General features: G+C 40.4%; 1 protein-coding gene across 4 annotated transcripts in view; it reads left to right on the top strand.

The window, feature by feature from the left end:
• LOC118368561 (leucine-rich repeat and fibronectin type-III domain-containing protein 2) overlaps nucleotides 1-14,116 on the top strand; it is a 233,100-nt gene that overhangs the window by 142,574 nt on the left and 76,410 nt on the right. The window contains exons 3-9 of one of the 4 annotated variants that reach the window (XR_004822372.2): nucleotides 2,071-2,158; nucleotides 5,242-5,338; nucleotides 7,134-7,207; nucleotides 7,296-7,410; nucleotides 7,604-7,831; nucleotides 8,111-8,251; nucleotides 8,362-8,515. The gene's annotated coding sequence lies outside the window, so the exon portion shown is untranslated. Of the gene's footprint in view, nucleotides 1-1,188; nucleotides 1,385-2,070; nucleotides 2,159-5,241; nucleotides 5,339-7,133; nucleotides 7,208-7,295; nucleotides 7,411-7,603; nucleotides 7,832-8,110; nucleotides 8,252-8,361; nucleotides 8,516-14,116 lie in introns of those variants that run through there. The other 3 variants (XR_004822371.2, XM_035752755.1, XM_035752754.2) reach the window with 3 other exon arrangements.

The raw sequence follows: 14,116 nt of genomic DNA, 5'->3' as shown, positions 1-14,116 counted from the left end.
ATCCCTACAGGTGCTCCCGCCTGTCCAGTGCTGCTGGAGCCTTCCTCCTCTCCAGCGCTGCCGGAGTCTCCCGCCTGTCCAGCGCTGCCAGAGCTTTCCTCCTCTCCAGAGCTGCCAGAGTCTCCAGAGATCCCAGTGCCGCCTTAGCTACCCGTCTGCAAGGAGCCGCCAGTGCCGCCAGTCTGCAAGGAGCCGCCAGTGCCGCCAGTTTGCAAGGAGCCGCCAGTGCCGCCAGTCTGCAAGGAGCCGCCAGTGCCGCCAGTCTGCAAGGAGCCGCCAGTGCCGCCAGTCTGCAAGGAGCCGCCAGTGCCACCAGTCTGCAAGGAGCCACCAGTCTGCCAGGATCTGCCAGAGCCGCCAGTCAGCCAGGATCTGCCAGAGCCGCCAGTCAGCCAGGATCTGCCAGAGCCGCCAGTCAGCCAGGATTTGCCAGAGCCGCCAGTCAGCCAGGATTGCCCCTCTGTCCCGAGCTGCCCCTCTGTCCCGAGCTGCCTCTCTGTGCCGAGCTGCCCCTCTGTCCAGTGGGTTCATTTAGAAGGGTCGCCGTGGTTAGGAGGCCACAGAAGCGGACAATGGGGCGGACTAAGACTATGGTGAAGTGGGGGCCACGTCCAGCACCAGAGCCGCCACCGCGGACAGATGCCCACCCAGACCCTCCCCAATAGGTTCAGGTTTTGTGGCCGGAGTCCGCACCTTGGGGTGGGGGGGGGGACTGTCACACCCTGACCATAGTTTGCTTTGTATGTTCTATGTTTTGTTTGGTCAGGGTGTGATCTGAGTGGGCAGTCTATGTTGGATGTCTTGTTTGTCTATTTCTGTGTTTGGGCCTGATATGGTTCTCAATCAGAGGCAGGTGTTAGTCATTGTCTCTGATTGGGAGCCATATTTAGGTAGCCTGTTTTGTGTAGGGTTTTGTGGGTGATTGTTCCTGTCTTTTTGTTTGTTGTACCAGATAGGGCTGTTTCGGTTTTGCACGTTTCTTATTTTGTATTATACATTGTTCAAGTTATCATCTTTATTAAAGATGTATAAAAATAACCACGCTGCGTTTTGGTCCGCCTCTCCTTCCCAGGAAGAATTCCGTGACACAGGGCTGGGTTTTATTGTAATGTTACCACCCACAAGCATGGCATTGTTTATTAATCAGAAGCAGCTGCAAAGTTCTTCCTCTTCACAATTTAGCTGAGACAAACAGCCTTGCATTCCAACATAGAATTCCCACTCAGATCACACCCTGACCAAACAAAACATAGAACATACAAAGCAAACTATGGTCAGGGTGTGACACCCTGAAACAAAACGAAGGCTGAAAACAATTTGCACGTCGTCTCATAGGAAAAGACACGGCATAGACACGGATTTCTACAAATGTCCCACTTCAAGGGCAAGTACATCATACTTTTACTAAAATTATGATCTATTGGTGTAAATTCTTGTTCAACATCTTTGGCCAGGTCGAGAAAGTGGATTTCTGCTGGTGTGGGCATTTAATAATGAATTATACCTGTTGTACCACCTTTTCTGTCCTACTTAATCCTAAAAGAGGGATGAAGATACACACACACACATGCAAACAAAGAAACAAAGAAACTAGCAAACAAAAATGACTCTTCATTACAGTCATCGTATTACAACACAGCTTCTGTGAAGCAGGAATTAAGAAGATTTGGATAGAGAAAAAATGCATTTCTGAGATCATAATGTCATTAGGGAACTGTGGCATTGCGTAAATACCCCTGCTGTGTGCTATTTCAATAATTTATAAACCAAAGTAATCTGTCCTTCGTCCTACACCCTGGTTTAAGGGAGTTGTAGTATATTTGTTTGAGAAGCAGATGAAACCTTACTGCTATGAATTATAATCACCAAAACCCAAAATGGTAAAGATGACTCAACGCAAACATATATATGTATTTCATTTCAACCTGATCCTCAATCAAATGTTTGAGTTGGAGTGGTTGTTCTATATTCCACCGTGTTTGTACTTGGACCAAACTTTTAAGTTGTAATGGTTGTTAGTTTTTCTAATTATCCTACAGTTCTTGTTATTATTTGTCTTCTTCTCTCTAGGCTGGCTCAAGGTGTGAACTGACAGACCGTGAATGCTTGGCCTTGGGAGTGTATAGTGGACCCTATGGCAGAAATCCACACAATATAGGTAAGAAAGGAGACCAAATAATATCAATTAAACCCTTATGTTTAGCTTTGAGAGTGTATAGGGGATGCTATAGCAGAAAACCACACGATATAGGTAAGAAGGCGACTGTATAATATCATCTAAACCCTTTTGTTGCTGGGATAATTTAAATAATCTCTCAAATCAAGACCCTGACCAACTGCTAATCATCATTGACTTGACAATTCTTGGCCCATATTAACAATGCATCCCAGAAAAGTCAAATAACCAAATTGCCCTCTAGTGGCCTCATGGTTGGAACTGTTATTAATACTTTTCATAATTTCAGCATATATTTTTTAAGGACTAAAATCCTGTGTCTATATCTAAATATTTGGATGCAAACTGAGAATTGAATTGATTTTTAACTCTATATCTTATATGGTACAAGTGTTTTTCTGATTCAGAGAGGTTGGGATAAATGCGGAAGACACATTTCAGTTGAATACATTCAGTTGGACAACTGACTAGGTATCCCCCTTTCCCTTTCTTTTTTAAAGCCCATAACTATGTGTGTGAGGTGTATACTTTTGTTACAAAGAGATTTGTGCAAGACTACAAAGAAACACTGTGTGACCATGATTTAGCCCATAAAATATGTTAACCCTTGTGTAGTCTTATCATTCTGTATACTTCCCTTGTCTTAAGGGTAAAAACTGACCCACCTTCACTAAAAATAAAGCAGCTTAATTGAATTTGAAATCCTAATTCTATTTTGCATGAATAAACAACCTGTCATTCATAACAAACGTTGAACTACTGGGTTTACCCTCTTCACAATGCAGAAAGACTCCACTCAGTGGACACCACTCCTTTTTCTAACAACACACCTGTCATAATTGTTTTCTTTACTAAAGTAGAGGATTATTATTATTATTATTGCTAAAGGTACTGCATAGGTGTAAACATACATTTTTTAGCAAGAGATAGCACCCGTAGAGCCTAAAAAAGTATTAAACATGTGCAGAAAGTAGTTTTGAATGCATTTTATTGAAGGGAAACAATAAGTCTTGAACTTTTTTGGCAACATAGTGATATATTATTATATACTGTACAATGAGGAATTGAACTACAAAATACCAGTGTTCTTCCATTTTTTTCACCATTGTCCCCACCCAAATAGATGTATAAACAATAAATAAGAATAAGATCATTGATACAAAACAAAAACGTGGAGAACATAAATCAATCAACTTTAATTAGCACATATAGGACAGTATGCAGATGTATTTCTCACATGTTTTACAGTCCTCCTTTGGGAGGTAGAATTGGGATCTCCTCTTGCCTACCACAGCTGCAGCCTCAGGTGGATCAGGACAGGATTCAGCCACCTGAACAGCTTTCACAAGCGCTGCAGAGGCTGCTGTGCAGGGGAGGCGCTCCCTTCTTTGAATGTGTGTGGTTACAAGTGCCTTTCCCAGCTGCTCCAGGAACACCCTCTTGTAATGCTTATCAGGCATACAGGTAGGGTTGATCTTGTTCCATATCATGAAGGCATTGTATGAGGACACATCAATAATGTTATAGAAGACGACCAGTCATCCTCCTGCAGCTGTAAGTTCCAATCGCCTTGTCCAGGTTGTCCAAGCCTCGTTTGTTGTGGTTGTAGTCCAGGATGATGGCTGGTTTCCTGTCCTCACGATCACTGACCACAGCCATTTTGTGCAGTGTGCTCAGGAGGACCACATTCTTGCTTCTCCTGGACATCTGATTTTGTTTTTATCTATGACCTGTTGGCCACTGAAACGTGCACTCATGGCTTCAGCAAAGAGAGAACTGGAGGCACTGTCATCTGCAGCACTTTTATAGCCTCTGACTGCATTCCCCATTAGTAAACAATGCTTTCAAGAAATGCTTATTTTGTCTGAAATAATTTTTATTTTGTTTGTGAACTTGAGTCATGTGTGGGGTCGTGGAGGGGAGATGCTGCACATGCACAAGAAAGGTTTAGTTTTATGTGAGTTCAATCAGTAGCACACAATCTCAATTCCTCATTGTGTGTGTGTGTGTCTGTGGTTTTTGTGGTGTAAATGATTTTATAACAGTCAGGTCAAAAATGACCCTAAGACAACCTTTGTACCCTGATGGTGTACAGCTTTCATGGAAATATGAACAAAGGCGATGTTTCACTTTTTCTAATGTTGGGGTCAGTCTAGGAAAATACATTGATTTTCAAGTTGAAAAAATATCATTTAGGATGTTTTCTCTGCTGTTTAACATAGTGGCGGGTCATTTTCTACCCTTATGACAAGACAACGATCTTTTGGTATTTGTTTCATTAGTCCATTGTTGATACAGTCCCAAAATGGTTTGCATGTCAGCAATCAAGTTAATGTATGTACATTTCAAAATACAGAACTATGGCCCGTATGCTACATTTTTCATTATGGCATTATGGGGTATTGTGTGTAGGCTAATGACAAAAAATCTTAATTTAATCAATTTAATAATCAGATTTTATAAATGTCAAGGGATATGAATACTTTCACTGTAATCAAAAGAAAACTAGTTTATGATAGGTCTCATGTGAAACCATTTTCAAAAGTACAAGAGATTCTGTTGCATGTAGGCCTAGATTATTTAGGGACGGATCAAAACAGTATTTGAACATATTCAAAGAATTGCATGTGGCACAGGATTCACTGACTTGCTGCATTTTTCTATCATCAAGACACCTGCTGGTTAATCTTAAAGAGCGACTACCCATAAAAACCAACGAATACCTTTGAAAATGGCCTATGTCTATATGAGTCAGAAACATGTATTATAGTCTCAAACTTGACGAAGTGTAAATAGGATATTTTTTCTTGAGTCTCATATAAAATTGAGTTCACAACAAAGAACTCACAAAGTGCGTAACAAAGAGTAAATTAAGGTTGGGTTTGGGTTTGATTTTACATTTATGTCAACAAATCATGCCCCCTTTTGCCAAGCTCCACGTGCAAATCCACTTAATTGAATGGGGCCTAGTGTTTCATCGCCCCCCAACCAATGCAATCAAGAGATCACGGCCATTTGAGACTGAAAATCCCTATTCAGATTGACCATGTAATGCATGCTTCCAGCAGGATGCACTGCCAACAACTATGGTTTGCATGTCCTGCCGAAGGAGCCGATCATCATGCGGAATAAGTGGTTGCAGTTCGTTGGTCCCCAGTGTTGGTGAGTATACCAGTAGCTGGACCATAGACTGTTGGTTATGTATATGGTATATTTGTATAATCATTATTACCATCATCACTAGCATAGCTATGGTTAGCAACCAACTAGCTAGCTACCTAACTACCTCAATATAACTCAGATTTGGCTTGGAAACACAATAACATTTCAAAAGAAGGCAACTAATTAGTAGGAAAACCTTTTGTCATGATTGTGATGTTGCCAGATTGACTTTAGATGCAGTGGAACGTTAGCCAGCTAAACTAAGATTGAGGGGACCACTTTATTTTAGCTAGCATATATCAGCAATGCTAACTATTTTTTACGAACTTTGCCGGTAACGGTAACGTAAACTCACTCACTTTCGTACATCGCCTTGGTCCATACAATTGACCTTATTTTAGCGCCACAAATACGTAATACTTCCAGATCAACTGTAATGTCAATACCATTGTAAAGCACAATTTCTCCCCTTTCCGACAAAATTAATGACATGACCTCCATGCTGCCTGTTTCTGATTAATTCAAGGTGGCAACGAACTATGTCGGGTCTTTTTAAAAATGGCGGGTGGGGAAGCGAAACTAATGCGTGATAGTGAGAAGGAGAGATGTGTGGGAAAATTGCTTTTTTTTCACGTGATCTGTCCAATTTATCACATTATCGCCTCTAAAATTTAAATAAAACACTATACAGAGTTTATATAATGTGTCATTACATACCTATTTGAAGGTTTGTGTCGAATTTGAATCGTGTTTTTAGGGCGGTGCTAAAGTGATCTTCCGAAGTAAACAGCAGCTTTGAGAGTCATGATCGCTTACAGTGATGACGCAAAAAAATGACTAGGTATCCCCCCGTTACCCCTGTCACTTCTTTTTTAAACGATGAGAGAAGTGCTACACCTGGTGGAGTGAGATTGTAAGACAGAAATAGTTGCTTTATGCGTGCTGTACGTTACGGCATGACACGTCACGATGTAAGGGAGGGTCCGTTTTTTCAACTTTTCTCCAATACTATAGATCAACCCTTGAATAGAAACGTAGTTCACACCCCAGATTTTGAAGTCAACATTAGTTTTCTTTGTAGCCTCGTTTGAATGTCGCGGTTAAGCACATTTGTACGGAATGGGGTGAGTTTACGTTAATGGCAACATTGCCATCTCTCTAAAGTAAATTTGACAAAATAATATGGCAAAGTTTTTTCCTTCTAATTATTTGCCAACTTTAGGAATGCCATCGTATTTCCATGCCAGTCTTATTTAGTGTAATTTAGACGAAACAGTCACTAGCCTCTGATCTGCAACCCATGTCTAGGTCACAGATAAATATTGGATGCAGCTATGGTGGTACTAGCTAACTCATGTATGTCTACAACAGTTTATTAATTAACAGCAACAAACTCAACCCAACCCAGGGCCATATCAAAACATGTCACAGTTGGTTGCATAGCGTAACGGCATCACCGGCCTGAATCTAATCCAATCTGGTTCCAGTCAGTCTTAATCTGTAAAGCATAATATTTGCTTGAAAATGTAGTGGAATGGGACATTGTTTTAGTATGTCGTGTGAAGAATCCAATACTTTACCTTGTATGCATCACAAATCACCTTATTGTGAGAGCACCTACTTTATGAATTAGGCTGTATGGATTTTTACTGTTAAATATTGAACTTCTACTGTTCATTTAAGTTTTTTGTTTCTAATGGAATTAGCGTCCAAACGAGATTACGTTATTTCTCGAGCTATGTTTATGATTAAGGGATGGTGACAATCGTTTAACCTGTTTTTCTGTTATACAAAGTGCACAGTTGGGTGTCAGACTGATCCCCTGGTCATGAATGGATGCATGGGATCTACCAGAAGGATAAAAGCTAGGTATTATAAGATCTCCAGCAATGTGATTGCAATGGTTTAGCAACCTCCAAAAACAATTTAATTCACTGTTCACTTGCTATTTTCACAGCTTGTCAGGCAAGACCTCAGTCTCCCTCTGTAAAAAGGACACCCCATCATGAGGCCTATGATAGGGACCATAGTTACTGCCCTGATGACACAGACGGCTTCATCAATAGTGACAGGTAATGTGTGTTATTTAAAAAGTTGTATGAAAAATACCCAGCTTGATAAAATAGTAGGCTAATTCACTAGCCAAGCAGATACAGCAAGTAGAGTAATTTTGGTTGTGCAGTGCATTAGCAAAAAACGTTGTCCTTTCTTTAAAACAAAATGCAATTTACTCACTTGTCTGTCTTTTATATCACCCTGTCACAGGCCCTCCCAGTCAACACCCCTTCATACGATTTCCTGCTGCAGTTGTTTGAAAGATGTCCAGTCTGAAGCCGAATATGCAGCATCGAGAAGACCAGCAAAGGGGGCAATCATATGCATCATGCCCTCGCTGTGAGCATTACTATGAATGGGACAGTCAGCCACATGTTGGCAAGTTTCTGGACTGCAACCTTCACCTGTCAGTGGCAACAGCTTTCAGAAATAGAGAAGGTAACCCACTTCATTACTTTGATACATTTGATAACCCAATTGACAGCGTAATGTATTTAAACTGACATCAGTTGTTGCTTTTTTGTACTCTTAGATGTATATAATGTCCAGGGCATAACCTAGCCTGGTGGAACCAGCCTGATTGCTGAGTTCACCGTTCTACTTCCCTTCCTGAAGGAAGGTGAAAGCACAGATCAGGTTGGTTCCACCAGGTTAATCATAACCACCATTGTAATCAGTGCTCTGTGTGTGTGTGTGTATTTGTTTGTGACCAACCAGTATCTTCGATGAGGGGCCAGGACCTGATCTACGCTGCTATGCTCATCGATGGCATGTAAATGTAAAATGTAATGGGTCTCTGGCAAAGACCTCACCACTTGCCTGCTCAACAACAGCCGTCGATGGGGAGAAAATAATTAGGTAGGTTTAGTCTGACTTGTTCAAACGTCAACGTTGTACCTGTGTGTGTGTCAGATATTACCTATCCTAACTGCCATTGGTAATAGAACAGTAACTGTATATGTTCACAGAAATATGTATGGAGCCAGCACATGGAGACTTGCAAGATGATGTGATGAAGTCCTGACTGACAGACAGGCTTGATACTGATGTCTCTGAATGGAGAGCATTAAAAGGCACTCAACATAAACATTTTGCGAGATCATTTTGACTTGTATTGTCTTTTTATTATTGAAATTAATGGTATCAGTCAATATGAGGAGAAACCTATTTCTGCACCAGGATCAGATAACTCTAGTTGTATACGAGACACCACACAGGAAGGTATGACCACTCTGACATGTTTGCCAAGGTAGCCCCATTACCACCAGACAAAATGCAGATAGGCACAGTATCTGTATCGGCAGGGAATGACAATGAAAGATTAAATGTGCACATTGTTATATTAGCTTCTATGGTAATATGTTAAGGGTTGTTTATTCTACACGAAAGTTATTCCATTTGAAAGTTATCAAAACACTTAGTTTATAATATCTACATAAATTCAGCAATTGCCTTCTCCTCATATTACTCTGTTGGCTAAAGACCTATTCAAACCTTTCTTCGGCATTTCACAATACATCTGCCTGTAGTTATTGAACTCAACAGGAGGTTTGTTTGTTGTGATTGAGTGGGGGGAAACAGCTGCAGGCAAGGTCTGACAGATGTTGTGTCTTGGTGGTGGCAAGGACACACCCAAGAAACACCCACATCAAGCCAACTCACATTTGGCTTCTGTCATGGCTGCCAGCATTTCTTGTCGTCTCCTAAATATCTGTTGACTAGGTGTGACCCTTATGACTAAAGAGCCTCCATACATTCAGTAGCTTTAATTTTTACCCCTAAGAGTAAGAGTAGGAGTAAAATGTCTCTATTCTCAGCACTTACAACAAATGTTGTACTCTGAGATACTTTGTGGATACGGACCCTGTTCTTGTGTAGCCTGCTGCAGAATATTTCTCAGCTCATCACCCATCTGACTTAACTGTAATGGAATACCCATATTTATTCTGTGTGTTCCAGCAGACATTAGAATGGACTACAAAACAGCTCAGCCCAGTGCAGCACAGTTAAAAGCATCCATTGTGTTTACAAGTAAACAACAGACACCCCATCTCAACCTAGTACAGTGCGATTAACACTAGTTGCCAAATTAACACTGTAAATCTGTACATTTTATCACAGTGAGTGGATACCCCCTTTAATGGTCCTCAAGATTAAAGGGTGACTGCACTTGATTTGGCATAGTTTTTCATCAATGCTCATTAAGAAATGCTAGCAGCCATGACTGAAGGCAAACAAGTTATCGTGTGGTTGGGATTTGATGTGAGTGTTTCTTGGATGTGTCTATGCCATTCAATCACAACAAACAAGTGCAGTAGTGAGTACAGCATGTAAGAAAAGATAGCTTTGCAATGGAGAGAACAAAGTTTTGAAGTTGACGACCTCTCCCTTCGTGACTGCCTCGACATCGCAAGAAGGTCAGCTAATTCAGTTCTATATGTAGGCTAAAGCCTGCGCTGACATTGTTTAGCCAAAATGACAGCAGCTAGGTAGAATAGCTTGGTGATGGAACAGCCAGCTGCAGCTATCTAGCTGATATTTCTCTGTCAAATCAGTTATGGCAAGATAGCAAGAGCCAGTGTCTGGAATATGACTTGTCTACAAATATAGCCTGCAACTTAGTTTCAACATTTCATAAAGTCGGAAGTTTACAAACGCTTAGGTTGGAGTCATTAAAACTGGTTTTTCAACAACTCTACAAATTTCTTGTTAACAAACTATAGTTTTGGCAAGTCGGTTAGGACATCTACTTTGTGCATGACACAAGTGATTTTTCCCCAAAAAATGTACAGACAGATTATTTCACTGTATCACAATTCCAGTGGGCCAGAAGTTTTCATACACTAAGTTGACTGTGCCTTTAAACAGCTTGCAAAATTCCAGAAAATGATGTCATGGCTATCGAAGCTAATAGGCTAATTGACATAATTTGAGTTAATTGGGGGTGTACCTGTGGATGCATTTCAAGACCTGCCTTTTTGCTTGACATCATGGGATAATCAAAAGAAATCAGCCAAAACCAAAAATAAAAAGATTGTAGACCTCCACAAGTCTGAGCAATTTCCAAATGCCGAAGTTCTTCTGTACAAACAATAGTACTCAAGTATAAACACCATGGGACCACACAGCCGTCATACTGCTCAGGAAGGAGACGCGTTCTGTCTCCTAGAGATGAACACACGGCTCCAAAACTGCCATAAAAAAAAGCCAGACTATGGTTTGCAACTGCACATGGGGACAAAGATCGTACTTTTTGGAGAAATGTCCTCTGGTCTGATGAAACAAAAATAGAACTGTTGGCCATAATGACCATCGTTATGTTTGGAGGAAAAAGGAGAGGCTTGCCAGCCGAAGAACACCAACCCAACCGTGAAGCACAGGGGTGGCAGCCTCATGCTGTGGGGGTGCTTTGCTGAAGGAGGGACTGGTGCTGTCACGCCCTGACCTTAGATATCTATGTTTTTCTATATATTCTGGACAGCTGTTTATTGTTGTCTCTGATTGGGGATCATATTTAAGTAGCCATTTCCTAATTTGTGTTGTGGGATCTTGTCTATGTATAGTGCACATCAGTAGCTTCACGGTTTGTTAGGTGAGTTTCAGTTTATTAAAATTATGTGGAACTCTACTCATGCTGTGCCTTGGTCTCATCATTATGACGAACGTGACAGGTGCACTTCACAAAATAGATGGCAACATGAGGAATGAAAATTGTGTGGATATATTGAAGCAACATCTCAAGACATCAGTCAGAAAGTTAAAGCTTGGATGCAAATGGACAATGACCCCAAGCATACTTCCAAAGTTGTGGATAATTGGCTTAAGGACAACAAAGTCAAGGTATTGGAGTGGCCATAACAAAGCCCTGACCTCAATCCTATAGAAAATGTGTGGGCAGAACTGAAAAGGCGTGTGCGAGCAAGGAGGCCTACAAAACTGACTCAGTTACACTAGCTCTGTCAGGATGAATGGGCCAAAATTCTCCAAACTTATTTTGGGATGCTTGTGGAAGGCTACCTGACACGTTTGACACAAGTTAAACAACTTAAAGGCAATGCTACCAAATACTAATTGAGTGTATGCAAACTTTTGACCCACTGGGAATGTGATGAAAGAAATCAAAGCTGAAATAAATCATTCTCTCTACTATTATTCTTACATTTCACATTCTTAAAATAAATGTCAGGAATTGTGAAAAATTGAGTTTAAATGTATTTGGCTAAGGTGTATGTAAACTTCCGACTTCAACTGTACACATATTTAGCTGATGTTATTGTGGGTGTAGTGAAATGCTTGTGTTCCTAGGTCCAACAGTGCAGTAGTATCACGTCATGTAAATACTGTACATGTTACAGTGGAAACGGTATCAACTACTGGGAGTTGAATGCCTGCGGTCTTCAGTTAGCTCAGCTGTCCTACAACACACTATTCTATAACAGGCTAGTTTTGTCTCGTCTTGTCTCTCCTTATGTCCACTGTTAGATCTTTCCCAGGAGACAAATCTCAGAACTAACATACAAACAGGTGTTGGCGAAATATGGACATTGCACAAACATCGACCAGCTTGAGTGTAGATATCAACAACAACAAAAATCGATGGATGTGTTCATGTAACAAAGACAAAAGTTTCTGTTGGTAAAATCATATTGATGTGCTTAAAAAGACAGTTTGCTTACACTTTACCTAACAAATCAAAATCTGTTGTGTGTAGAGTACAACTTCAGCTGTCTAACCAGAACTAGAGTGGCATTTATATGGTCTATTTGCGCAAATCTAAGGATTTGGCTGTCTAACACATTGACATGCACAGCTCTCTTTGTGAGGTTCTGTCTTCAAGTCTCCAGTGGGTGATGAAGTCCCTTTCATCAACAGTATATCATGTATTACAGGTTATGTACATATGCAGTAAGGTGGCAGAAGGGGTGGAGTGCATGATACTCCATCCTGGATATGACCGAGTTTACCGCATGGGTCCATCAGGCAGAGTTCAATATCTAAAAGCAGATGTAAGATGCAGGATGATGGAACTCTTCTCATACTGAGTAGCATATAGAGTAGAAAATCCTATGAATGGTTCTACAAAGAAGCATTTTATAATCTAAAGTTTCTACCTAGAACTCTCTATGAAGGGTTGTGCCTAGAACCCTCTATGAAATGTTATACCAAGAAACATTTTATCTTTGGAGGGTTTTACCTAGAACCGTCTATGAATGGTTCCACCAGCCTTATTAGCCTTTAAAATGAAATAACTTGTGACAATAATTATATATGCGGTATGTCATAAGGCCTTTCTTTGAGTATGTAATTATACCCTAACACAGGTGTTAGGAAACTCCTGATTTACAGGCCACATCAGGGCTGCAAGTCACACTATGCTGGTGTAATTCCTATTAGAATCCAAACAGATGTAGGATATCTAGCAAGCCTTCATTGAGATTGACTGCCAGGGTAGGGAAGGATGAATAGTGAGACAACCTCAATTGTCTAAGCTAGAACAACCATCCCAGTAACAAGTGCAATAATTCCAACAATCTATCAACCAATCAATGTACATGCAAAAAAACAGATATTAAAACAAACAATTATGAAAACCACACTGCAATACAGTACGCTGGGAAATATGATATATGACTATGTAGAATCCTTATTGCCTTCCTAATAAACCATTCTTGCTTCCAAAGAATCATCAAAGAACCCTTTCTTCCAAAAACGGTTCTTACGATGTAAAACATTCTTAGGTAGAACCCTTTGTCTTACAAAGAACTCTTGTCATACAAAAAGGATTCTTCAAATCAAAACGGTTCTTGGTAGAACCCTATCCCTTCACATAGAACCCTTTTATCTAAGAGTGTACTTCAAAGCTGCGGCATGGCTCACTGTTGGAGGTAGAGATGTAAAGCCAGTGTGGTCTGAGGAAATTGGGAATGGTATTGACCCTATCCACAGCACTTCTAGCTGAGGGAGTAGTTGAAAGGAGAGAGGGGAAAAGATTATGGAATGAGTCTGTGGTTTCTGGATTACAGTGTCCGTATTAGGACAGATGTCGTAATATGGACACCGTATTGGATGTTTTTGGTGCCTAGCTACTGAAGGAATCCCAATGTTGCAATGATGTCAGGCCGATTCATTTAGTTATGTTAAACTAATAGTATTGTTTTATAGTATATATTTTTAGCAACCTGAAAAATCGGTGTAATCTGATATGTTGTTGCTTCAACAACCAAAATATGATGTCTTTCCAAGACAAGCTAATTTCATTGTGAAACAGACATCTTTAACTGGAAAATGACCAGAAAACAACTTCATTACAAGTACAGTATATCAGTTTGTTTAAGCAACATTTTCTGTTTTGAAGGCAATGCATTAGTATATTCAGTGTGTGTGTGCTTGTGTAAAGCAGATCCCATTATTTTGTATTTTATTAGGATCCCAAATAACTGCAAAAGCAACAGCTACTGTTCTTGGGCTCCAAATTAAACCTGAAACATGACATAATACAGAACATTAATAGGCAAGAACAGCTCAAGGATAGAACTACATCAATTTTAAAAAAGGCACACATAGCCTACATATGAATACACACAAACATACACACAAACTATCTAGGTCAAATAGGGCAGAGGCGTTGTGCCGTGAGGTGTTGCTTTATTTGTTTTTGGAACCATTGTTGCTGTTCATTTGAGCAATATGAGATTGAACGGCGTTCAGTCAATAATGGATCTA

Source organism: Oncorhynchus keta, chromosome 35 (genome assembly GCF_023373465.1).
Source record: "Oncorhynchus keta strain PuntledgeMale-10-30-2019 chromosome 35, Oket_V2, whole genome shotgun sequence".
In the NCBI taxonomy this organism is placed as follows: domain Eukaryota; kingdom Metazoa; phylum Chordata; class Actinopteri; order Salmoniformes; family Salmonidae; genus Oncorhynchus; species Oncorhynchus keta.
This window is presented reverse-complemented; position numbering and strand designations above follow the sequence as displayed.